Genomic DNA, 24,539 nt, shown 5'->3' with positions numbered 1-24,539 from the left:
CTGGGGTAGTTCAAGAATCTGCCCCTGAGAAACTTATAGTCGATGAAATTCACTTGTCTCTCAAAGGGAAATGTCCACGTGACTCTAGCATGCAGTAATTCTGAAATGAACTTTTAGTAAAATCTAAACCTGCATTGCACAATATGGTAGCTACTGGCCATATGTGAATATTCACATTTAAGCTTAAATCAACTAAAATTAAATACGGCTAATGCAATTAATGCTATGTTGTCCGGGTCTCCTGCCTCTCCCGTCTAGTCAAGAGCTGGGAAGAGCTGTGCCCTGTAGGCACCTAGCACTGGAGAGCCTGCACTGGTCTAGCAAGTGAAAAAAAAAAAAAAAAAAAAAAAAAAGCAAGCTCTCCAAGAGACTAAAGAGAAACTACCCTAGAACCAAGAAGGAAAGCATTTTGTCTTCCAGCATGTTTTCTAGAAAATTCAGAAGGGGCATGAGGTAACTTTTGGGACATAGAAACATTTTCCGTGTTTGTTGTGGCAGTGGTTGTACGATGCACATATCATCGAATGGTGTAATTTAGATGGGTAGCTTTTTAATATGTAAATTATCCCTCAATGAAATTGTTTTAAGAAGAAACATAATATAAACACTAAACAGACACATACACCTACCTCACCTCAGAACAGCTGAAATGAAAAAGACAGAAAATGCTAAGTTTTGGTGAAGATGTGAAGTAATTGGAACTTCCCTGGTCCTGTTGCTGGTAAGATAAAATGTACAAGATTGAAAATAATTCCTCTTTTCAGGGACTATTAAAACTGAACTTATGAATACCTTGGATCCAACAATCCCAGGAATTAAGAGAGGTGCAAACATAGGTTCACCAAAAAGATGTTCAGTAGAATATTCAGAGTAGCACCAAAATGTTTCTGGTTTCAAACTGGAAGAAGGTCATAATGGAAGAAGGGGTTAATCAACTGTCATATGTTAATACAGTGGGATATTAAATATCGACGGAAATGAACAATCTATAACCACATAACACTATGGGTGAAGTTCACAAACACTGTGTTGAATGTAAGACAAACAAAAGAGCAGAGCATGATTCCATTAATTTCAAAATTTAAAACAGGATGAGGCGCCTAGGTGGCTCAGTCGGTTAAGTGTCTGACTCTTATTTGGGCTCAGGACACTATCTCATGGTTCGTGGGTTTGAGCCCTGCCTCGGACTCCGTGCTGACGGTGCAGAGCCTGCTTGGGATTCTCTGCCTCCCTCTTTCTGTCCTTCTCCGCTCATGGTCTCTCTCTTCCTCTCTCTCAAAATAAATAAATAAATGAACATTTAAAACATTTAAAATAGGCAAAAAATTGTGGTCAGAAGTCAGGGCAGTGGTTAGTCTTTTGGGGACAGTGACAAGAAAGGAGAATGTGAAGAGTGTTGGTACCACATTCCTTCTTGGCATGGGTGATAGTTACATGGGGCATCCAGTTTGTGAAGGCTCCCTGTACTGTGCCCTTATGGTTGATGCCCTATTTGATATGTAGATCATACTTCAGTTTAAAGTATGCAAAACTCTCAGCACTGCTTGGTACAACCCAGAGCCCACAACCCGTTGGGTTTGAATATGTTTTAGGGGAGCTTATGCTTCTTCAGAAGGAATCGGCTATTCCCATTTTAGTATCTTGTGAATCCGTTCACCTTGACTATATATATCCCAGGTACTATTTGCAAGAACATATTGGGCCATCACAGGCTGTGGGACACTATAAGTGCTCTTCAACTCTGTTGCCAGGTGGAAGAGGTGCCAGGTTGTGTAGAAAGAACATTCTGGTCCAAGGTGGTGAAGCCCTGGGATGGAAGCAGGTGAGCCTCCTTCGGTTGGTAGAAGTTTCAAGGAAAAGGCCTTGAGCTCTTTGGTTTGTTTTCATTCTACGGGGTTAGCTTGGCTCTTTCCTGTTTGTGCTTCTAGGCAAGAGGAGAATTGAGGATAGGCCAATACCATTGGTGTGCTTCTGGATGTTGAATGATAGAAAGGCATCCTGTGTAACAGAGGGAGCTCAGGGCTGGCAGTTAGGCTGTGGACTTGAGCTCTGAGTTGCCACTTAGTGTATTAAGATGAACTTGAGCAAGTCATGAAACCACGTAAAACAGAAGAGATACACCACATTTGGGGTAATATAAGCATTATTGTCATAATTGTATATACTTATTTTGATCACGATCTGCATTAAGATAAACATTCTACACACACACACCCACACACACTACAAAATAATACTCTTATTATGTGGGATAGACTGATATTTTCAATTCCATTTTTTTTTAAATAAGTGCCGGTTGCAACCATCTAAATCGACTTCATCATCTACCAATAAGCCACTGCCCACAGTCTGACAAAAAACTAGCACAAGGCACATAGTTGTCAGGCATGAAGGAGACCACCGTAAAGGTTGGATCAAATCACTTCTTTAAAATTCCATCAGACTGAAGTCTGCTGTTCACTAGCAAAAGTGGGTCTTCCCAAAGCAAAAATGCCTGAAAAGAGTGGTTCTTGGTGGGACTTCTAACTTTAGTAAATGGTTCTCAACCTTGGCTCTATATTAGAATCACCTCTTGTGCTCTAAAAACTCTCTAGGCCCAGGCCACGCCCCAGGCCAATTAAATCAGAATTCTTGAAGGTGAGACCCACATCCTGAAGCTCCCCCATTGATGTCAATGTGCACCCAAGGCTATGAACCACTGGTCTAATGGGCCACATGAACAGTCCGTCCCTATTCCAACCCACTCTTCTTCCTCAGGGATCAGAGACAACTGGACATTCAGCCCTCCCTTTTGTCCAGGCCTCAAATGCCCATCAGAAGCATTAGCAATGCCCCGGTGGTAATACCTTGATACCCATTGATGGGAGATGGGTGGAGAAGAACTCACTTTCTCTGGCTCTGAAGCGGTGACTAAATCTGCAGTTATCTGAGAATTCACCTACAGTGACATGAACGGGAGCCTGCCAACCTCCTCAGGCCGTTGTTGGGATTAGCAGGCTAGTGTTGCTAAAGCAAGTGGAGGTCCCTGGATCAAGTGACCGAGAGATCATACAAGAAAAGCTGTGACTTTTATGTTTCACTATGGAGCAGATATAAAAATAAGGCAGTTATCTCCCTTTGGGATATGCCCAAATCACACACTCTGCGAGTTTACTCCGGCTTGCAGAATGTCTCATCGTGGGATGTGCAGGTATTTGGCTAACTGGGAGACCAGAACTTTCCCTTTTTACCTGCATTCTGAAAGATGGTCTGGACCGTGGGGCACCAGGGTGGCTCTGTCTGTAAAGCGTCCGACTTCGGCTCAGGTCATGATCTCACGGTCTGTGAGTTTGGGCCCCGAGTCAGGTTCTGTGCTGACAGCTCAGAGCCTGGAGCTTGCTTCAGATTCTGTGTCTTAGTTTCTCTGCCCCTCCCCTGCTCGCACTCTGTCTCTCTCAAAAATAAATAAATGCTAAAAAAAAAAAATTGTTTTTGAAAGATGCTCTGGACCAAAACATGTCATGGCCCAGAAGTTTCCAATCACATCAGAACATAACTGTAAAGATGCCCTACCTTTCTAATCTAATTGTAGGACTTCACCTTACCAGGAATCTCCCCCCATTAAAGAAAATCTGACCGAAAAATGATGCAACAGAAATGCTCACCGAGCTTTCTTCTCTTGATTTTTATAGGCCACCAGAGTCTAACCTCTTGCAAATAAACATTGAAACACAGAGATTTATTTGCTTGTTTACTTCTTGTATAAAGATGTATTTCCATTTAACATTTTCATTAGGGAGGGGGGAAAGAGGATTGAGAAGAGAGAACATCCATCTCTCGTGTGCAATTCCGATCAATCACTACATTTATCACATGATACCAGGCACACGGGTTATTGCATTATGGGGCTTATCGAGCTCAGATCTCTGAGACCCCATTTACTCTTCCAGATGTATGTGCTCTGATTAATAATAGATGGTTAGCCACATAGTTAAGTAGAATGACTGGCACCTTTTATTGGTTGTCTTTAAAACTAATTTAATGAAGCTGGCTGACCAGAGAGGGGAGGTTTGTTGCTGGCCGGCTAACAAATAAATGCCTTCCTGCTTATAAACTAAGAAAGCCCTCTTTCTGAAAATTGAGCTCTCGATACCCTCTGGACATTTGCTACATTGTATGGGGTGTTCAAATCCTTTTGGAGACTATGCCCTGAGTCTTCCCTTCTTTTTAGTATAAGGATATTTCACCATTTTGGTAATCGGCAAAAGTTTGTGCTGATACACGCACCCCTCTGAGCCGGCAACATCATTAGAAATTAACCACTGATTTGCTGAGACTGTATCCCATGAGGCTGGTAAACTTTGCAAGGACAGTTTTGCTGAAGTTTAGTTGCTAAAAACGCCACTAAAGAACGGGCAGTGCATCAGGGTGCCTCGGTGGCTCAGTCGGTTGAGCGTCCGACTTCGGCTCAGGTCATGATCTCACAGCTCGTGAGTTCGAGCCCTGCATCAGGCTATGTGCTGACATCCCAGAGCCTGGTTTCCGCTTCTGCTTCTGTGACTCCCTCTCTCTCTGCCCCTAACCCACTCACATTCTGTCTCTGTCTCTCTCAAAAATAAATAAACATTAAAAAAAAAAAAGAACGGGCAGTGCAGTGAATAAACACTTTAAGCCAAACCCTAAAATTTAAAAACACAAAAATAGCGGGGTAGGGGACAGGGGAAAATGGGTGATGGGCATTGAGGAGGGTACTTGTTGGGATGAGCACTGGGTGTTGTATGTAAGTGATGAACCACAGGAATCTACCCCAAAAACCGAGAGCATACTTTGCACGCTGTATGTTAACCAACCTGACAATGAATTATATTAAAAAAAAAAAAAACCATGAAAATAGAAAGCTTGAGTTAGCTTGAGTTGCAGTGAACTTTATGTGCGTGTGTGAGTGTGTATGTTGAGATCTCTACTGAGCATAGGGCAGGGACTGGGGCAGAGTCATGGGTTTCTCTGTGAGTGCTGGGGGCTGGGGCGATCCGGGACATGGAGGTTTACTGCTCTCCCTCCATGTGCCGGGCAGTGACACGGACTTTACAGGCTGACTTGTTCCATGCTTAGACTGATGTTTGTTGGGTTTCTTCTGCTTCAGCTCCCACCTCCCAACCCAGACCCGCTCTTACCTAGTTCTGGGCCCCCAGGAAGCTGGTCTGCATTAAATGCATCAACGGGCTCCCTGTTCTGGGACTTCCACTTGAGTGTGACCAATAGTTTAGTACTGGCAGAAAGGAAGCAGGAGAAAAGCAGTTACTCTTCTGGTCCATTCCTGTGAGCTTGCCAAGGGTTGGCTGCAACTCTCAACCAGAGGCCACAGCACTTGTCAGATGTCTCTGGCTGCAAAGTTACCCCTCTGGGTTCTCATAACCATTTCTCTCCCAGCCCTTCGGATCTAAGACTGCTCATGCAGTCTCCGTACCACCCTTGCTGGTTTCCCCAAACCCTACCTGCACCCCATAAATAATCCCTTAATTCAGTTGTGCCATCACCCAGCTCGAAAGGCCCACCTGATTCTTGCCTGGGCTGTGGCTGAGACCACATCCCCAGCGCTGTCGGTAGAGATGAGGCATCTGAAGGTCAGATCACATAAGTAACTTGGCTCAGCTCCTACAAAGAAGAACTGGTGAGATTTTGTTGGGTCTTTTATGAACACAAAGCAAAGTATCCTCAGATATGGCAGCAATGGAGACCACAGCTGGAGCTGAGTTTTCTCAAAGGGGACTGATGGCGACTCAGACAGGCATATGAAACCGGGTGAGGAGGGCAGGTGCACTGGCAGGCTCTTCCGATGCTTCTCAGTGCCAGTCACCCCTTGGGCGGCAACACGATAATAAACAGGGGAACACAGGCATCAGCACATGTCTGCGTTATAGGGTAATGTGGATCCTGGGATCATCTAGAGGCCAAACGCAACTCCTCAGGGACAGGAAACCACCGTCTGATGTTTGCTCTTGTTCTGTCAGCTGACAACTCACCAAGGGATTCTTACTTTCTTCTAGCACTTTCTTAAACTTTTGCAGTCCAGTGGAAATGAAAGGTTAACAGGAATGCTGTGTAGCAAATACGTTATGCTGGGGGAGTTGCTTAACCCATTAAAACAAATAATACAATGAATATTTCCCGAGTGGTTATGGGGCATTAAACACTGGGATCATAACTGTATACACAAATGTACTCAATTCTTCCAAAAAATCTACGAGGGAGCTCCTGATAATGTTCCCATCTTATAGATGAGACTGTGGGTTGTAGAGAGACTCAGAAACTTGAGTTATGTCTTACAGCTAGTCAATGGTAGAACCAGCACAAACAAGCCACCCATGTTTGTCTGATATGAATATTCTTGCTTTAAACCATATGCTATGTGAGTATATTGGTAGTTATATGGGTGTTCTTCTTTTCCTTGTCATTTCTTCTCTAAAACTGGCAAGACGGTGGCAATTATCTACCGAATGTCCTGCCCCTCTCCACCTCCCCGTTAATACATGCTTTCTCCCATTTCTCCCCATGGCCTTTCCATGATCAGAGAGCTCCTTTCTCCTTGTTTAGGCAAGACACTGACTTTGACCTGCCTTAACTTTGAAATCGTTGAACCTAGGTATTGTCCAAAGTCTCTCATCCATTCTTGAAATGGAGAGAGCAAGTTTGTACTAAATGTTAAAAGGAATGGACCAATATTGAAAGAGCACTAAGAGGTCTTCCAACTCAATGTTTCCCCAGAACATAGAAGTATTTCCAATTGCACTGCTTTTCTTCAAACCTAGAATCAACAAATGAATAACAGATGTCAACTTCCATGGAAGGAATACTCACTGAATGCTGGCTGTTCTTGCTTAGTAGAAACCCTTTAGCCTGGGTTCTTTGTGTTTCTGTTACCATGACAATATCTGGCCCCTTCCTATGCTTTCTTTTTCCAGATCTGAGGCACACTTCACACGAGTGAACTTATCATGACAAGCATTATTTTGCCCCCTATGATGGCAGTCTTAAGTGGATTTTGTTTATCGTCCTCATCAGGTTTGTGTTGCACATATGATTACTTCGGTTTGTCAAGCTATGGCATTTAGCGCAATTGGTATTTATCCCATTTGTGCTTCAGCTTTCAGCTCAAAGGTCGTTTACTACGAACTGCTCTCCTGACTCTGCCAGACTGTGCTAGACTGTTAAGTTCCCTGCATGACCCCCTTCGTTGCATTTTCCACAATCAGTGTAGCTTTCCTTTCAAAAAAAAAAAAAGTTATTTTTTTAAAGCAATTTCAAGTTCACAGAAAAATTGAACAGAAGACATAGAGAATTTCTGTATACCTGCTGTTCCTACACATGCACAACCTCCCCCACTATCACATCCCAGCCTGAAGTGACACGTTTGTTATAATCGATGAACCTATGTTAGCACATTGCTCCCCCCACCCCACCCCCAAGTCCAAGTTTACATGAGGATCCATTCTGAGTGTGGTACATTCTATGGATTTTGACAAATGTATAATGGCCGTTACAGTGTCACACAGAGTAGTTTCACCCCCCTAAAATTCCTCCATGCCCCACCTATTCAGCCCTCCCTCCCCACCAAAAAAAATTGCTGGAAACCACTGATGTTTTTACTGTCTTTATAGTTGTGCCTTTTCCAAAATGTCACAGGATTGAAATAATACACTATGTAGGCTTTTCAAATTGGCTTCTTTGACTTTGTAATATGCATTTAAATTTCCTTCACATCTTTTCATGGCTTAAGAGCTCATTCCTTTTTATTGTTAAATAATAGTCCTTTGGATGGGTATAACAGTTTATTTATCCGTTTATCTAATGAAGGGCATTTTGGCTGCTTCCAGGTTTGGGCAATTACGAATAAATAATGTTCTAAACATCTTCGTGCAGATTTTTGTGTGGATAGAAGTTTTCAATTTATTTGAATAAACACAAAGGAACACGATCATTTGAGCATATGGTAAGAATATGTATATTTTTGTAAGAAACCACCAAACTATCTTCCAAAGCGGCTGTACCATTTTACCTTCCACCAGCTTCAGAGAGTTCCTGTTGCTTCACATTCTTGCCAGAATTTGGTGCTTTCAGTGTTTTGGATTTAAACCATTCTAAAAAAAAAAATTGTTCTTAATGTTTATTTATTTTAGAGACAGACAGAGCACAAGCCAGGGAGGGGCAGAGAGAGCTGGAGACAGAATCTGAAGCAGGCTGCAGGCTCTGAGCTGTCAGCACAGAGCCGACATGAGGCTCGAACCCACGAACCATGAGATCAGGACCTGAGCCCTAAGCAGGACGCTTAACCAACTGAGCCACCCAGGCACCCCAGATCTTGGCAAATCTAATGGGTGTATAGTGGTATCTTATTTTAACTTGCAATTCCCTAATGACATCCCATGTTGACCATCTTTGCTCATTTTGTAAAATAATATTGTTTATTTTCCAGTGTAATTGTTTAATGCCTGTGTTCTCTGAAGGAAGATGAAGCCCTTGGAGGCCGGGCCTGTGACTTTTTGTTACAGCTGTATTCTCAGCCCCTCGTCCAGAGCCTGTAGGAGTACAATAAGTGTTAGTTTAAGTAAAGAGTGAGGGTGTGCATGAATTTGACCTCTGCTCCCGTAATTAACAAAGCAGTCAACCTGGCATCATGGATTCACCGTATTGACCGATGTGCTTACTTTGCAGCCACAGGTAATTTAGTCTGTTTCTTCATCTGTAAAGTAAAGATAATCATAAAACCAAACTTTGTGACGGTTGTGAAAATGATATGGGATAATAAATGTGAAAACACTTTGTGAGCTAATTTTTTATATTTATGAGCTATTACTTATGATAAAGTCAAGCAAACTGGGCCTTAGGTAAACATTTCAGGAGAACTTTTGGCACAGGAGAATTGTTAACAACTTCTACCATTTGCAGTCTGGGTACAGAGGAGCACCTGTTAAATGAGCATGTTCTATATGCAAGTGTTTGCCACAACTGACTTTTAACCATTACAACCGCGCTGCCCTGAAAGTTTCATTTTTTCTCTTTCACAGATGATAAATCTGAAGCTCAAAAAATTTCAGCAACTTGTGCAAGATCGCAGTGACTGAGCACAGACTTGAGCCCCGTCGGGTTTGACAGCAAACACGAAGCACTTTCTCCTTGCCCTGAATGGTCTCTGACGACAAACCTAAATGTCTAGTCTGCATATTTTTAGAATTTTCTGAAAGAATAACGCAGTCCATGGAAGAAGAAATCGAGACACTAGAGAATCTCTTTGCTCTCTTTGGGTAGTCGTTGTGAAAGTGTCCTCCCCTCTGCTCCCTTCCTTTGAGCTGCGTGTGTTGGGTCCATGGGAGACTGAGGCTCTGAGCCCTCATGCACAGATGGGAGACGGGGGCCCAAGAAGGGACTGCGCCTTGGCCTTGCTGTGAAAGCAGCTCATTCAGGCCAGAAGGACAGCAATGCTTTCCCAAATGGAATAGCATGTTTGAGCCTGAGGCCCAGATAGAAAGGCGGGAACATGTTTGTCCCTTACCCGTGGGCCCGGCATAGATCCAAAGATCAGACTGCACTTGATGCAATCAATGCTCTTTATTACCTATGCAGGATTGTCCATTCATATGTTTCCAGTGACTAAGATACTGGATTATCGAGAGTTGCTCTCATGGTGATTATCCTCTCCATCTTGCTACGACCACAAAACGCTGGCATAGAAAGATTAGGAGGTTACCTGGAAACAGAACACCTCAAGAAGAGAGTTTGGAGCTGCAAACAGAAATACAGAAATAGACATTCCCGTATACTCAGCCACAACACAACAGATGTAGATCTAAAGGAGTCTGTTAGAACCAGTCCTGGGCACATTTTAGGAGCTTGACAATTGCTAGGGTTTCTATTTCAGTCTAGAGTCTGAAAATGTGTTTAGTGCTAATTCTACTGCCTAGGTACAGTATTCTCTCAAAGGATGGTGGTTCTTGCCCTACTTTTTCTTTTCTAAAAAGCTCTCCAAGGAAGAAATATTTCTCTTCTCTACGCTGCTGCAGATTTCTTCTTCCAGCACTTCGACCATGATCAAACCAGTAGACGGTAAGTGCTCTGTCATTACTGAAGGGCCACAAACAGAAGTGACCTTTCTTTCCCACTCTCCACCCCTGGCCTGGCCATCATCCCCATGTGAAGACATTTGACAAGGTCTTTCAGGACCGCCAGTGGGGAAGGGTGTCCCCACCACTGAGTCTGACTTCTGCCCTGCATCAGTGCCTCAGTGCATTTTATTACCCTTATCTGCTTATTGGATTACCATTAGCTACTTATCTTGACAAATGCACAACCATAAATATAATTTACTGGATTTTGAAACTGCAAGCCATGGCTTGTTTATATCATTCTTTGTTTCCAGGCAGGAGTTAGTAGTACATACGTTTTATTAAGGAATCTTTCCTCTGCTCTACTCCAAGCAAGGGACTATATTACACAGATCCTTTATTTCCTTGCCAAAGAGGCCCAAATAGAAACTGCTGCTTGGTTTATATCCCTTAAAATTTCTTTTTTTTTTTTTTTTCCTGGAATAGAAGAATATGGCGTTTGAGCAAAATATGGCACTTCCTTCACAGAAATTTGTATGTTCGTGATGATCATGAGCCAAAGAAGGATTCAAAACTATTCCTGACACCTATGTCTCATATATGTGCCAGTGAAGTTTTAGACAGGGATTCATGAAATAAAGAATCTTCTCATATTTTACCCTTAATGAGCACATGTCTTTCTTCATCTGAGCAGCATATATTTTATTGAGCCCTCAGAGACAAAGTACCTACAAACTGGGTCCCAGCTGCCAGACATGGGATTGGCAAAAGACTATTCTGCCTCAGCGTCAGCTCTGGAAGTTCTTTGAAATGCCTCTCTTACTTGTTCTAAAACCACTCACAACACCTTACCTTTTGCGTGTGCATGCTGTCCCCCTAGTTAACTGATATTTCTACCTGAAACACTTTTCTGGAATCTGGCATGGGAAACTCAGGGGCAGGACATGAACACGTGGGTTGAACATTTTTCCTTGGAGTTGAAGGCAAATCCAGAAATAGAATTCAGTGGTGTGGGCGTGGAAAAATTTCAAGAGTCTGCAGACTCTGCTAATGGACTCAGCAGTCACCGCTTTTTAAGCCTCTTATCAAGCTATTCATAAATAAGCAGGGAAGACCTGCCCTTTGTGCACTAGACAGATGCTTTCCTTATGTCAGGTCTCAGAGCCCCCAAAGGGGACCCCAAGGCTGCCTTCTGTCCTCTAAAGCCCCTGGGTTGTCACGATATACCCTTGAGAGCTGGGAGCAAATATAGCTCATTCATTCACACAGGCAGATGCAAATAAAGAACAGTTGTAGGGGCACCTGGGTGGCTCAGTAGGTTGAGCATCTGACTCTTGATTTTGACTCAGGTCATGATTGCAGGGTCATGGGATCCAGCCTCGCGTTGGGCTCTGTGCTGAGTGTGGAGTCTACTTGGGACTCTCTCTGCCCCTCTGCCCCTCTCCCCAACTCGTGCTCTCTCTCTCTATCAAATAATAATAATAACAAAGAGAATTTGTAACTGACTTTTAAAAAATTTTAAGTTTATTTATTTTGAGAAAGAGCACAAGTTGGGGAGGAAGAGAGAGAGAGAGAGAGAGAGAGAGAGAGAGAGAAAGAGAGAAAGAGAGAATCCTAAGCAGGTTCCACATTGTCAGCACAGAGTCTGATGTGGGGTTCGAACCCATGAACCATGAGATCATGACCTGAGCTGAAATCAAGAGTTGATGCTTAACTGACTGAACCACTTGCACACCCCTGTAAGTGACTTTTATTATTTTTACCAAGTGCACTTGTGAAAACAAAATACTCTCTTGAAAAGACCCCAGAATTCACCATGCAAATGTCTCAACCTTCTGGGGTTGCCCTTTATCTTGGTATGATTCAAGAAGAGAACGCAAATCCCCATCCTACCCTCCATGGGCTACTTCTCCCAACATCCCAGGAGATTTCAGGGATGCTCTTGGTCTTCTGGTAAGTCCACAGAGCATCCAGTTTGGTATTATGGATTTACGTTTTGTCTTGTTGGTTTTCTTCACCCCACACTGGAAATTACTGTAAAATCTTTCTTCCTTCAAAGTACTACTAAGTCTTTTGTGCACAGTGAACTTTACAGAATGTTTAAAACAACAAAAGGAGATTACTGTAGGCAACTTCATCTTAGATGTTAGACATCACTCTCCAAAGATTCTTTCAGCCATTCCTTATCCCAGGCAATTTATCAGTAGCCAGGCTCTCTTGGGTGCCATCTTAGTTTGACCTTTTGGAGCCTCTTTCTCTTTCAATAGCCACTCTTCCTCCATGCTTCCTATCTCCAAAACATAAATGTCTTATGTGACATTCCAGCTCTTACTTTCTCCCCCACATTAATTTACAAAGCTACCTCTACATAGCCAAGAACTTGCTGAGGTCTTCTCAAAAACAAAGAATGATCTACTCCAACCAGGTATCCACATTTTATTGGTACAAAACCAGGGAGAATATTAAAATCTTCAACAACTGGTATAGCATGGCCATTGTCAATCAAGGGCCACCCATAAACTTCTACGTGGCCATACTATGTGTACCATTAACAAAAAATTCAACTAAAAGTATGAACAGAAGCTATGAAATTATGGTTTTTCTCAGCAGGAGACCCTCCTTCATCAAACTCTGCAGGCATAAAAGGAGTAGTTGAAAGAGGTACTCTCCCACTGGCCAGGGCAAGTCCCTTGTTTTTTTTTCTCCTTCAAATTGCATTGATACTGTTTATTAGTACATGGAATATCTAGAAATAGGAAGTGAACATTCACTAGCTCCTGTTGTGGGGTTGGTGCCAAACACATATTACTTAAACTTCCTATACTGATGCTTGGAGACAAGTAACATAATCCACACTTAATGAGGGAAGAATGGGAGTTTCAGAGGCTTGAGGATGGTAGGTAACTTACCCAGGGTCAAGGTAAATGGTAGAGATGCGATGTGATCTAAGGTCTGGCTGATTTTTTGGTCTATGCCTTTCCCTACATACACAAGAGTGAGTGCCCTCTGTCTTCTAGTTCCACTTCTTTGCCTTTTCAGTAGACAGGGAACATAATCTAGGCACTCTAATAACCTAGGAAGCTTAGATCCTGTCTTCTGTCTTCTAAACATACACTGAACTCCTTAGAGAAAAACCTTAAGTTCGCCAAAGCTTCATGTCTGTGTGGAGCACATGCTACCTTCCTCTACAAGCATTGTTACAGAACATTCACTCTGCAGAAAGGCTTGGGCTTCATCTACAGATATTCTTTGTTTTATCTCAAATACCCATTGACACTAGTCATTCATATACCCCCCTTGTTGTTAATATTCTAGGAGAGAAATATAATAAATGAAATGAGCTAGAATGTAGAAATGTTCCCCTCGTTCCACTCAAGTGGAAGCTTGAGAATCTTTTTCCTCATGTTCTCCCATTTCCTACACTGATCCTCCCAAGGTCAGTGTCTTGTCCACTCATTTGGGATAATGACAATGTTATGGCAATATTGGGGAGATGGAGGTCAGAGATGGTTAGGAGTGACTCAGGCTTTTCCCTGTTTCTGAGCTCTTCAGATTACAACTGTATCTGCTGATGGATGCAGACCTGCTGGCTCACAACAACGGAGAAATGAGAAATCTTTGTATTTTTTCTTGGCATCTTAGAGTAACCAAGTTTCCTAAGAACTTCTTCCCTGGGGGAAGGGCAGAAAGGATTCACTGACAGATCAGACCAGAATTAGCCATTTAATAAAGACAGCCTGGATTATGTCAATTGCCATTGATGAAAGGTATCCTTCTCCTGCCAATGAGCTTCAAAAGTTTCAACAGAAATCCCCAGGGTATTGCTGAGACAAAATCGTGATGGGCAAGCCACTATCACCTTTCACATAGATTAGAGGCTCGACTCACCTGGTCTCAACGGCTTCCACCATGTATTGGGGGCCCCAAGACCACTCTCAGGCTCAGTGATTTGCTAGAAGGACTCACAGGACTTAGAAAAGCTGTTGTTTTCTTACTATGGCTTATTACAGCAAAGGCATGCAAATGGAAATCAGCACAGGCAAGAGGCAATAGGACAGAGTCCAGGAGAAATCAGGCACAGGTGTGTCCTCCCAGTGGACTTGCAGAGGACACACTTAATGTGTTGGCAATGATGTGTGACAACACGTGTGAAGGATTTCACACAGGGAAGCCTCGGTGTCCAAGCCTATTGGGGGTCAGTCATGTAGGCATGGAACATCTGCACGACTCACCCCACCGACTCAGACTCCAGCCCTCTTACCTGGTCCAAGGCCTGTGGGCAACAACACTCTTATCACACAGAGTGCTCCAGGGGCTCAGAGACTATCTCCCAGAAGCCTCTCCCCAGCCAGGCTTTGTTGCTGTTGTTGAATGAGAAGGGTTTGAATAATCTAGGCCTGCTGAATTAACCCTTTCCCGCTCACACCCTCACTTGCCTTGAGTCAGTTCTCTGCAGAGCCAGAGAGATGCTGTTGAAAACTCTTCCCTTGGCGATAACCTTCATGACACCACGTGATCCAGATCCCCATCACAACTGGGTTCACCTCGCTGCACTCCACCCACACTGGCCTCCTCCCTGCTCCTCATGGCCCCAGGCACATTCCTACTTTCAGGCCTTTGTTCCCTCTGCCCAGAAGGCTCTTCCTTCAGCTATACACACAGCTTCTTTTCCTGGCCACACCGTCTAACATTTGGCCTCACTCTCAGGACATTAGACATCTTATTCTTGCCTATTTTTTCCTCCTTGTCACTCACCACTAATGATCATACTCTATAACTTCTTTATTGGCCGTTGCTCCTAGAATTGCTTCTTTATTGTTCATGTCTCCTAGAATGTAAACTCCTTAAACGTTTTATCTATTTGATCACTGCAGTATCAGTGCCTGGCATCTTCAATAAAATTGTTGAATGAATCCATAAAGGAGGCAAATATGGTTGCACCTGTCCCTATTCTCAGTAGGTAGGAAGCGATCATCAATGCCGCCATCATCAAGAAAGCCTTACTCTTTTTTGGCCATTTACAGATTACACGGAGTTCTCACACCTGTTAACCACCTGAGCCTCTCCACCTGTACAAGACCAGTGTAAGTGTGGGCACCTCTTCTGTTCTGCTGTGGGTTGTGACCAAGTGGAAGAAAAGCAGGGACAGGCAGAGGAAAGGTTAGAGTCAATGTCTTCCACACTTTGGGTCCTCACAGATTTTCATTCTGTGGGGCTTGTGTGAGTCAGTTTATCATGTATGGCTCATTTCACTTTGTCTGTAAACTACAGAAGTTGAACTTGTATCTTATCATTTTAAGTCATTCATCTTGCAGAAGCTGGTTGTAAAATCCCAGTTTTATGAGCTCCAGTGAGGTTTTTGTGTTATGTTTTTCCAACTAAAACCATCTACCTCTCCTTCTGAGGAATGACAGCTTGGGCCAACAGTCTTCTTAAGCTCCCATGATTGTAGCTGGGCCCCTGGACATGTCTAGAGACTCACCTAAAGCTTTCTGTACCAATCCTTGCTATTGCAACCACGATAGGTCATTTTACCCCTTCTAGGGTTACCCCTTTAGTCTAACCAGGAGTCTTTTGTGATCTAAAATATGTAACAATGTTTTGATATCCTGGAAAAGTGCTTATGCCATCTACTAAGTGTAAATAGCAGCATCTAAAAGTAAATGTAAAGTATGATCTTAATTACAGAAAACCACGTAGAGCAAGACCACTGGGTGGAAATATGCAAAATGTTGACTGTCATTTCCTTTGTGCAGTTAACTTATGGTTTTCCCAGCCTAGCTATTTGTTCATTTCTGTATTTTTTTTCAAATATTCTAAAACAAATATGTATTGTTAAATAATGTTATTTATTTAATTTGAAATTTTAAGACAAAACCCCAAAATAATAAGAAGAAAACATAAAATATAGAGAGACATAACTTATAGCAATAATTTTCATTCTCCCGGATAATATCATGAGACTCTGAACATAGCCAACAACAAAACTTTAATGTTTGCCTTTCCTCTGCTTGAGTTTCATGTCAACACTTAAATAATCCCAACTGGTAGCCAAGCTCTCCTTTTGGGGTTGTAAGCTACAAAACCGGGAACTTATTTGAGGAGGGTAGACATTGGAATTACAAGTATTTTTATTTTTAGTTTATTTTTTATTTATTTTGAGAGAGAGAGCAGGGGGGTGGGTATAGAGAAAGGGAGAGAGAGAATCCCAAGCAGGCTCCACGCTCAGTGCAGAGTCTGATGCGGGACTCAATCCTACCACCATGAGATCATCATGTGAACCGATATCAAGAGTCAGATATTTAACCAACTGAGCAACCCAGGCGCCCCTGGAATCACAAGTCTTCATGCAACTTCAGTTGCTTCCAGAGTTAACTTTTGTTCCAGCCTAACTGAGTTTCAACTCACCACAATTCACTGAGAAGAAACTCAGACTGAGAAGGCTTTGCTCTTTCTCAGTTCTGGGACAGACAGACCCAAGCAGGAGCAAGTTCATGTTCAAATGGACCAATGCAATGATGTTTACAGTGGTTCAAATTAATTTAGCACAATTCCAGAGCAAAAGCGCGTGTGTTTGTGTGCATGTATACATGTGAGAGAGAGAGAGAGAGAGGTTCTTGCATTCTCTTAAACTGAGTCATGTTTCAGTACTCCCTCATTGCCCATGCATGACTGTCCCTCATTTTAGGGGAGCCACCACATACAATAACAACAAAAACAAAACCCTACATGAGCCATTTCTGTGCTTCATTTACACAACATCACTTATGTGCTGAGGTACTTGAATTTACATCTTCTCTCTTTCTAAGTGTGCCAAAACCGATTGCAGATTCTTTTACATGAAAAGTAAACTCTGTTTTCCCAGGCATCAGGTTTTATAGGTGGCCGTTGCATAGATGTATTTGTGTGTGTGTGTGTGGGGGGGGGTAAACATTTTGACCTCCATTATGGATGAAATTTACCCAGTTTATACCCCTGCCCGCCAGCCTCTGCCTAAATATCCAAAGGATTGGGACCCAATTGAGCTTTTGATAACACTAACTGCCCAATTGTGTTTGTATCCATGCATGTCAGTGCACGTACTTCCTCTCCCTATAAAAAATTACAAGCTTTTAAAGATTAGGGCTGAATCTACTTTTAAAAAATTCCCGTATCCCATCACACAGTGTCTTTGTAACAAGAGGTGACAGGTTGTCACTGAGACTACCTATAACTGGGCACTAAGTGGCCCATGGTTAATGGAATGGGGTGGGGGGTGGGGGCAAGAGCAGGCAAAGAACTAAATGCACTGAGCACCACGTCTTGACAGTTACTGTATTATGTACATTACAAAAGCTCATTTCTTCCCCATAATATATTTAAGGTGCGTGTTATTAGGCTCACTTTATAGATGAGGAACAGGAGACAGGAAAGCCATGCCATTTATAAGTGGAAGCATTAGGGTTCAAAATCAGTTCGGTCTGGGGTGCCTGGGTGGCTCAGTCAGTTAAGCATCTGACTCTTGATCTTGGCTCAGGTCATGATCTCACGGTTCATGAGTTCGAGCCCTGCGTCCAGCTCTTTGCTGACAGTGCAGAGCCTGCAAAGAATTCTCTATCTCCCTCTCTGCCCCTCCCGTTCACATGTGTGGGCTTTCTCTCTCTCTCTCCCTCTCTCTCTCCCCAAAATAAATAAATAAACATTTTTTAAAAAACAGAGATCAGTTTAGTCTAAGACTTCAATTCTGTCTTGGATTGTTGTTCCATGACCCCATAATGTCCTTGTCTTTGAAATGTCCTCCTGATTATCTGACAGGCATGAAGACTATATTCAGGACAGCAAGCACTGGACCACCTCTCTCTTGCATTTCTGTAGTGTCCACTTCCCTATTTGTGAGGGGCATCCAGAGCCTGGGGAGAACTTGCGTTTACTTTGAAACTTGGCTTTGAAAAGTAGACCCACTTATTGGAAAAGCCCTCGGGGGCTAATAGCTCTAGCATTTGCAGGTTGACTCCTGTCCAAATCGAGATCACCTTTCACAGAGTAACAGTTCAAGGCAATGGTCTGTCTTTATCTCTGCTGTCTTGTATTGCTCTCGGCAGATAACTCAGCCATCAACAGCATGTCAATGGTAAATCTTAATTTCTAATTATTTAAACCTCAGGAGGGACATTTTCAAATGGACACATAGTATGACACGCCCCTGAATGTGTTTGCTGGAAACATATGCATTCAGTCCAATCCTTCACTGACTCCAGAAATGGAACATACCAGAACAGTTTAAAAGAAAGTACATGCTGTGCTTTATTGATCACTCTAGTGAGCCAGCCTCTCTCCCTCCTCCCACACCATTACAAGCAGCCCATGATCTTGGGGACACAACTTACATATTTAAGAAAAGTGGGACTGGGAAGTTGTTGGAAATTATAGGAATTAGGCACGGTATGAGCTCTATGCAGCCAAATACTGCTCAAGCGGGTAAAGGTGAGGTTGGAAATTTAGAGGGGAAGAGTCAGGAATAAACAAAATGACTACCTCATTAAGGAGCCCTTCACTCTTCAGGGTGTCCGGGGCTCCTTCTTAAGCTTTCCTTACCCCCCAGCTTCTACCAAAGTTGTCTGTGTTTGCAGAAGGCTTGGTAAGAACCTCTGCTCATTTGAACATTTACTTACACAAAACCTGTGCATTAAGAGCTCACCCTGAGATTTCACTAAGCCCTTGACATTATCCAAAAAGAGCATTGGGAAACGGGGCAAGTGTGAGTGTGTCTGCCCACGTGCAATGGAGACTTCAGGAAAAGAGCTACTTTGGGCATAAATGGATGGCTAAGTGTCATGAACTCAGCCCAAATATATTCTGTGCTTTTCCCAAACAGGAACTCACCATGGAACTCTGTGCCCGTGGTTTCTCTCAAGTTCTTCTCTCTGAAGATTTTATTTTCCTTATGCTTTTCTTAGGAGAAAAGCATGGGGGGGGGAATACATGTCACTATTTTCTTAAAATTAGAATTTCATTCCTTCATACTGAGAGACCACATGAAACGAGATACCCTTCTGCAGACAAGGCACAGGACGTTGCATAAACCTGGTCACCTGCTTCATTTTCCCCTAATGCAAAGCCTCTGGCTTTATGGGCATGGGTAGAGTCTGGGAAAGACTCATGGCCGTGGTGCTCCCGAAGGAACAGGCTGGTAAAATCCCTCCTCTATGAGCTGTTTCTCTTTCCCTCACTCCCCACCCTCTAAGTTCTTCCTTCATTACTTAACAGAAGAGCTGATTTGGGGTAAAAAATAAACTTAAAAGGGACTTTGACCTGTCCCTTACTTTAGCACCTTCTCCCAACTTGAGCTTCTATGTACCATACATCTGTGTTTTCCCATACTGTTGTAGACATTTGCCTACTTTCGTGAGCAGACAACCTCAAACGTGTCATGACTATGTTCCTAAGTCACTTACCAGTTTGTGTGAGAATTAAGAATGGGTTGTGGTTAGAGGGTAGATTCCAAGGCCAGCTCACAAGGGTCTGGGGTTCACTGTGGTCATAACTGACCCTGACCACCGAGGCTGAGTATTGTTATGTGAATCAACATTCTGATTCCACCTTGCTAAGGCAAGAATGTGGCTGAAGTTTTGTAGAAAGATGGGGAGGTCAGGGGAAGCTGCCTGTGGGGGATGGAGGAGGGTCTGGACGGAGGAGCTGAGGTGGGGCAGAAGGACATTGGACCCAAGCTCATTCCCTCTCTCTGTCCTTTATCAAGTGCTGAACAGAAGAAACAAACATAAAACAAATCAATTCGCCTATGCTCTTTCAGACAAGTGTACATTTAAGTGACTTTCTCCTTCACCAATTTTATTTTTCTCCCCATGTTTCTCACCCTCTTCGGCTGGCACCTCAAAAGACAAGGCATAAGTCTCCTCTGGCCAGAAACTTAGGCAATGTGGCTGTCAAGGGAATATATGGAAGGGACAGCCCCTCCTAGATCATATCAGTTCTTATCATCAAGGTGCCTGCTGACTGTCCATGTGAAGGCCAGCTTAGCCAGCCCTCACCAACCCCGAGGTGGGCCAGCCATTCCAGAGGACAGTTGCTCCACTGTCTTCTAGGCAGGTATGTCACTGGTCAGAAAGGAAACCGTAAAGAGAAGGGTTTCCTTTGACAGTGGGCATTCACGCCCTGTTTCACCAGTGCTTGCTCCCTGGAAGGGCAGCCCAAGCCCTGGCACTAGCCCATCAAGCCCTGGAGCTACACTTTGGGATGGCTTGGCATCTCATCAATGTGCACATCTGGGATGTGCAGCTGGATTCAGAAGTTTCCAGTGGACTCTGGCGCTCGGCAGAGGGTTAGGCTTGTTAGCATTGACTCAGCTTGGAGGGGTTACAGCACATCTTTCTTGGGAAGGCCCTTCTTGCTCCATCCACACCTGTGGACCAAGGTAGGGAAAGGAGCCTGTGCTCCACTCAGGCCAAGAGAGTGAATGCATGATCAAGTTCAATGAAAGCACAGCAAGTCCAGATGTCCGTCAGCCATGGGATGATGTTTTCCATCCAGAGGAGAGTGGTGAGCCACAGAGTGTGACTAGGGGTTCGCAGAACTGACTGGCTGCTTCCCAGTCCCTGGCCACCTCATGGCACTCACAGGTCACCAGGTTGCCAAAGTAAGGCAGGTTGATGAAACCATTCTTACCCTTTCTCCTGCCAACCTACTTCTACCGTGTCTCTGACTCTTGAAAGGCAGCAACAGCTATTTATTGAATATTTATTGGGTGCCAAGAACTTTACATACATTGGCTCACTTAGCTTTTACAATAATCCAAAGATGTCTTATTCTTATTCAAATTTGAAGCAAAGGAAACTAAACTCATAGATATTAATTATCTTGGTCCTAGAGATAGGAAGCGGCCACATAAGACTCTGTGTCGCTTCTTTGTGACTTGAAAATCCATAACCGTCATGGCTATGTCATACTACGTCCTGAACTCTTGAAACTCTACTTCCTAAAAGTTTCGACAGGAGTTACAGCTGTAGACATAGCATTGGAATGTCTGGCTTATCCAGCCTATGCTGTGACTGCTATGACAAAGACCCATGGTGAGAGTAGCTTCTACAAATTAGAAGTTTCATTTCTCTCAGTCCAGACAAAAGCAATCCACTACTGATGTGGCAGCTCCACAGGGTCAGGTAGATACTAGCACTTCGTCCTCATCCATGGTTCTTCTCCATGTCTGCTTCTGACTGGCAGGATGAAGAAGAACAAGGCAAGAGAGGGAACACCCCCAAAATGGCCACACCCGATTGACCAAAACTTAGACACAGAGCCATGCATGGTAATAAGGACAGCTTGAAAATTAGCCTTTATTCTGAACATTTGTGTGGATAACTAAAACCTCCTTCCAAAGAATTATAGAAGAAAGGAAGAATGGATGTTGGGGCACAATTCTTAGCCTTTGTAATATATTCTAAAGGTCAATCTGGATTTCAGAAGGGAAAAAAGTATTATACTTCTGATGTAAAGACACCTGGGATATCTTGGAGGACAATAAGATTCTGAGGTACAATCAGGTCATTTTCTGAAAAAGAGAGAGAGAGAGAGAAAGAGAGAGAGAGAGAGAGAGAAATAGAAGAGGGGGAGGAGGACAGACACTTATAGTCACTGTGGTTAAAACTTACTTCTGTTCACAGACCACTGAACAAAATTGGTCACATGGCTCTAACCAAACTGCAATGGAGGCTAGAAAGTATAGGGGATCTCAGGGATTTGGGGTAAGCACTGGCTATCTCTACCATGGATATTTTCACATAAAAACGGGAATTTCCAACTTTTCTTAGAAAAATCAGATGTCGTAAACTCAGCTCAACTTTTACTGGGCAAGATCCACTGGAGCTCCTCAGCTGCCCCTTTAATCAGAAAAATTGGTTTCCAGTGTGTCTTACTAACCATTGTACAGCCCCACCGTAAGGACTGATATTGTCAGAATACAGTTCACAATGATTTCAGGAGCCTTTTCTTAAGTTGGTCTTGATAAGCCAGGGCAATTTGTCTTATAACCAGGGTTAGAACCATTTCTCCCTAAATGTATTACCTTGCATTTTCCTCAACGACTCTCTACACTTCCTCACAGTTTGCCTTGTGAGAATGACCTTAATGTAAACCTGTGGAATTGATATTTTATTACTCAAATATTACGGAAGCCATCTAGTATGAGCTGTGGTAAGTAAGTATAAGAAATAATATCATTTTGCATACTTTAATCAAAGCTTCACAGATGGCCATGCTTCCCCTTTTAATTCTATTCATGGATGTTAGGTGGAATTTTCAATCTAAAGACATAGGTTGGAGATGTGGTCCTAAGACTTGGTGGCTATCTGCCAATGGGTATATCTCTGAATCTCTTGGAGCCCTCATAAACTATTCAGTACAAAGGTGGTCATGAGGGTTGTAAAATGCAATACCAAATCAGTTTCCTATCTAGTTATCTGCCAAGTTTTGTTGTTTTCCATTTCTTTTCCATTTTCAGTGATTCATTCTCCTCTACATTTTACTATTTTATTTTCTATTTTATTTTACTTCAGAAAAAGAATGCAGGAACTAAGAAACAGTTCTAACCATCTAGAAGGGACATTCTGCATTTGTGAATTTGTCTAGCGGCCAAAATGTATTGGTAATTCCAAAAGCAACACTCCTGGAACTTTGCTGTCATTTGCAGACATGTGCAGAGCAGTGAAAGATTTGAGTCACCCAACATGCATGTTCCTAGCTGAGCTTGACAAAAGGTCTGCTTGCTTTCTTGTTTCAGTCTCAAACTTGTTTCAAGTGGCTTTTTTTTTGCATGCTTTTAAGTTTTTGTGCTTTTTGATGGTGCTTTCACTGTTTAAAATGGCCCCCAAACACAGTGCTTCAGTGTTGTCTAGTGTTCCTACATGCAAAACTGTGATGTGCCTTATGGAGAAAGTAGGTGTGTTAGATAAGCTTCATTCAGGCATGAGTTATATTGCTATTGGCCAAGAATTCAATGTTAATGAATCATAGATATCATATATACACACACATACATATATGGTATCTTTAAACAGAAACACACAAAACAAGATCATGTACTGATTGGTTGACAAAAATGTTGTAACCATAGTCTCATAGGAACTTAACTTTATATTTCCATTAGGAGCAATGGTTCAGTATAGCTAATTCTATGTTTGAGGCAACTTTAGAGAATATAATTACTATGAATAACGAAAATCAACTGTACATTGTCAAATGTGAACCCTTCATCATAATTAAGAAGCTTTAAAAATATTGCTTTCATTTCAAGCCCTCTTCACGTAAAATGATGGAACCAATGAAAAGCTCTGTCTTGGTGGGGCATCCTTGACATGCCATTGACATTATCGTTAATTTTGGAAATACATGGCCAAACTTTTGTTTCCATATGAGTGGAGGTATGATCCTAAACTCAAGATTTAGTTTCTAAACTCAGAAATGAGTAAACTTCATTCTTTTTGACTCCACAATCAAAATGAGCTAAAAGTTGAGGAATTGGTAGGTTTGGTTAGTGCGACAGTAAATGAAACATTCAGACTCGTCTCTCCTCTTGAAATGGTTATGTGATCCAATCTTTTTGCCTTTCTTCTGTCCTTGCCTTTCTTTTCTTTTTTCTCTCTCTTCCCCCCTATTTTCACCTCATTTTCCTCTCATACTCCTCCCTCATTTCTCCTTTCTGATGTCATTACATTTTTCTGTAGACTTAATAATTATTCGTTTAATTTTAGGAATACAGAGAGCTCACATCAAGTCCACCTTGAGAACTCTCAAAATGCAAAGACCAAAAGGCAATCTGAAAGGAGCTGTGTTGTGAGATAACCTTTAAGATTCCAGTTTGTTCTTCTCCTAGTTCAGGGCAAAGGAATGAAAAATAATGGGAATCCATTTTAAAGAAATTCTTAAAAGTAGCCCTGCCTTCATAGGTAACTTAGATACCAAAAGTGACATTAAAAAACATAATTAGATGTTAACTGCATTGAAGAAAGCCTGGTAATGAAATAAAGAAGTGATTTCACTTGGAGATTTGGATAGGAATTAAGTAAAGCTGGACCCCCCATTGCCCTTCAGGAAATATCCCCACGGTTTGCATTTTGAGACATTAACGTACTAACTGGTCTAGCTTTGTACAGATGTGTGCACGTCAGAGGTAATGTGCTTGAGCTGGATTAGACTTGCTTGGTTTCTCTTTTCCCCCTTAGATGCAGGAGTTTCAGTCCTGATCCTTCATCCCAAGAGAAGAACCAGAGAGCTTTTAGTTGAAGAGCCATTTAGTGCATCTGAAGGAAGTCTCAGGGCCGCTTCTCAGTTTGTCCGGAGTCACTTTAATGATGCAAGGGAGCACATAATGCACTTTATCATGACATTTCATTACTTTAGGCACTAACCCATTGTCAGACCCACCATCAATATCTTATTAAATTCGTCATTATGTCCTTGACATTATTT

This window comes from Leopardus geoffroyi, chromosome D4 (assembly GCF_018350155.1).
Source record: "Leopardus geoffroyi isolate Oge1 chromosome D4, O.geoffroyi_Oge1_pat1.0, whole genome shotgun sequence".
Taxonomy (NCBI): domain Eukaryota; kingdom Metazoa; phylum Chordata; class Mammalia; order Carnivora; family Felidae; genus Leopardus; species Leopardus geoffroyi.
Note: the sequence above shows the minus strand (reverse complement) of the source record.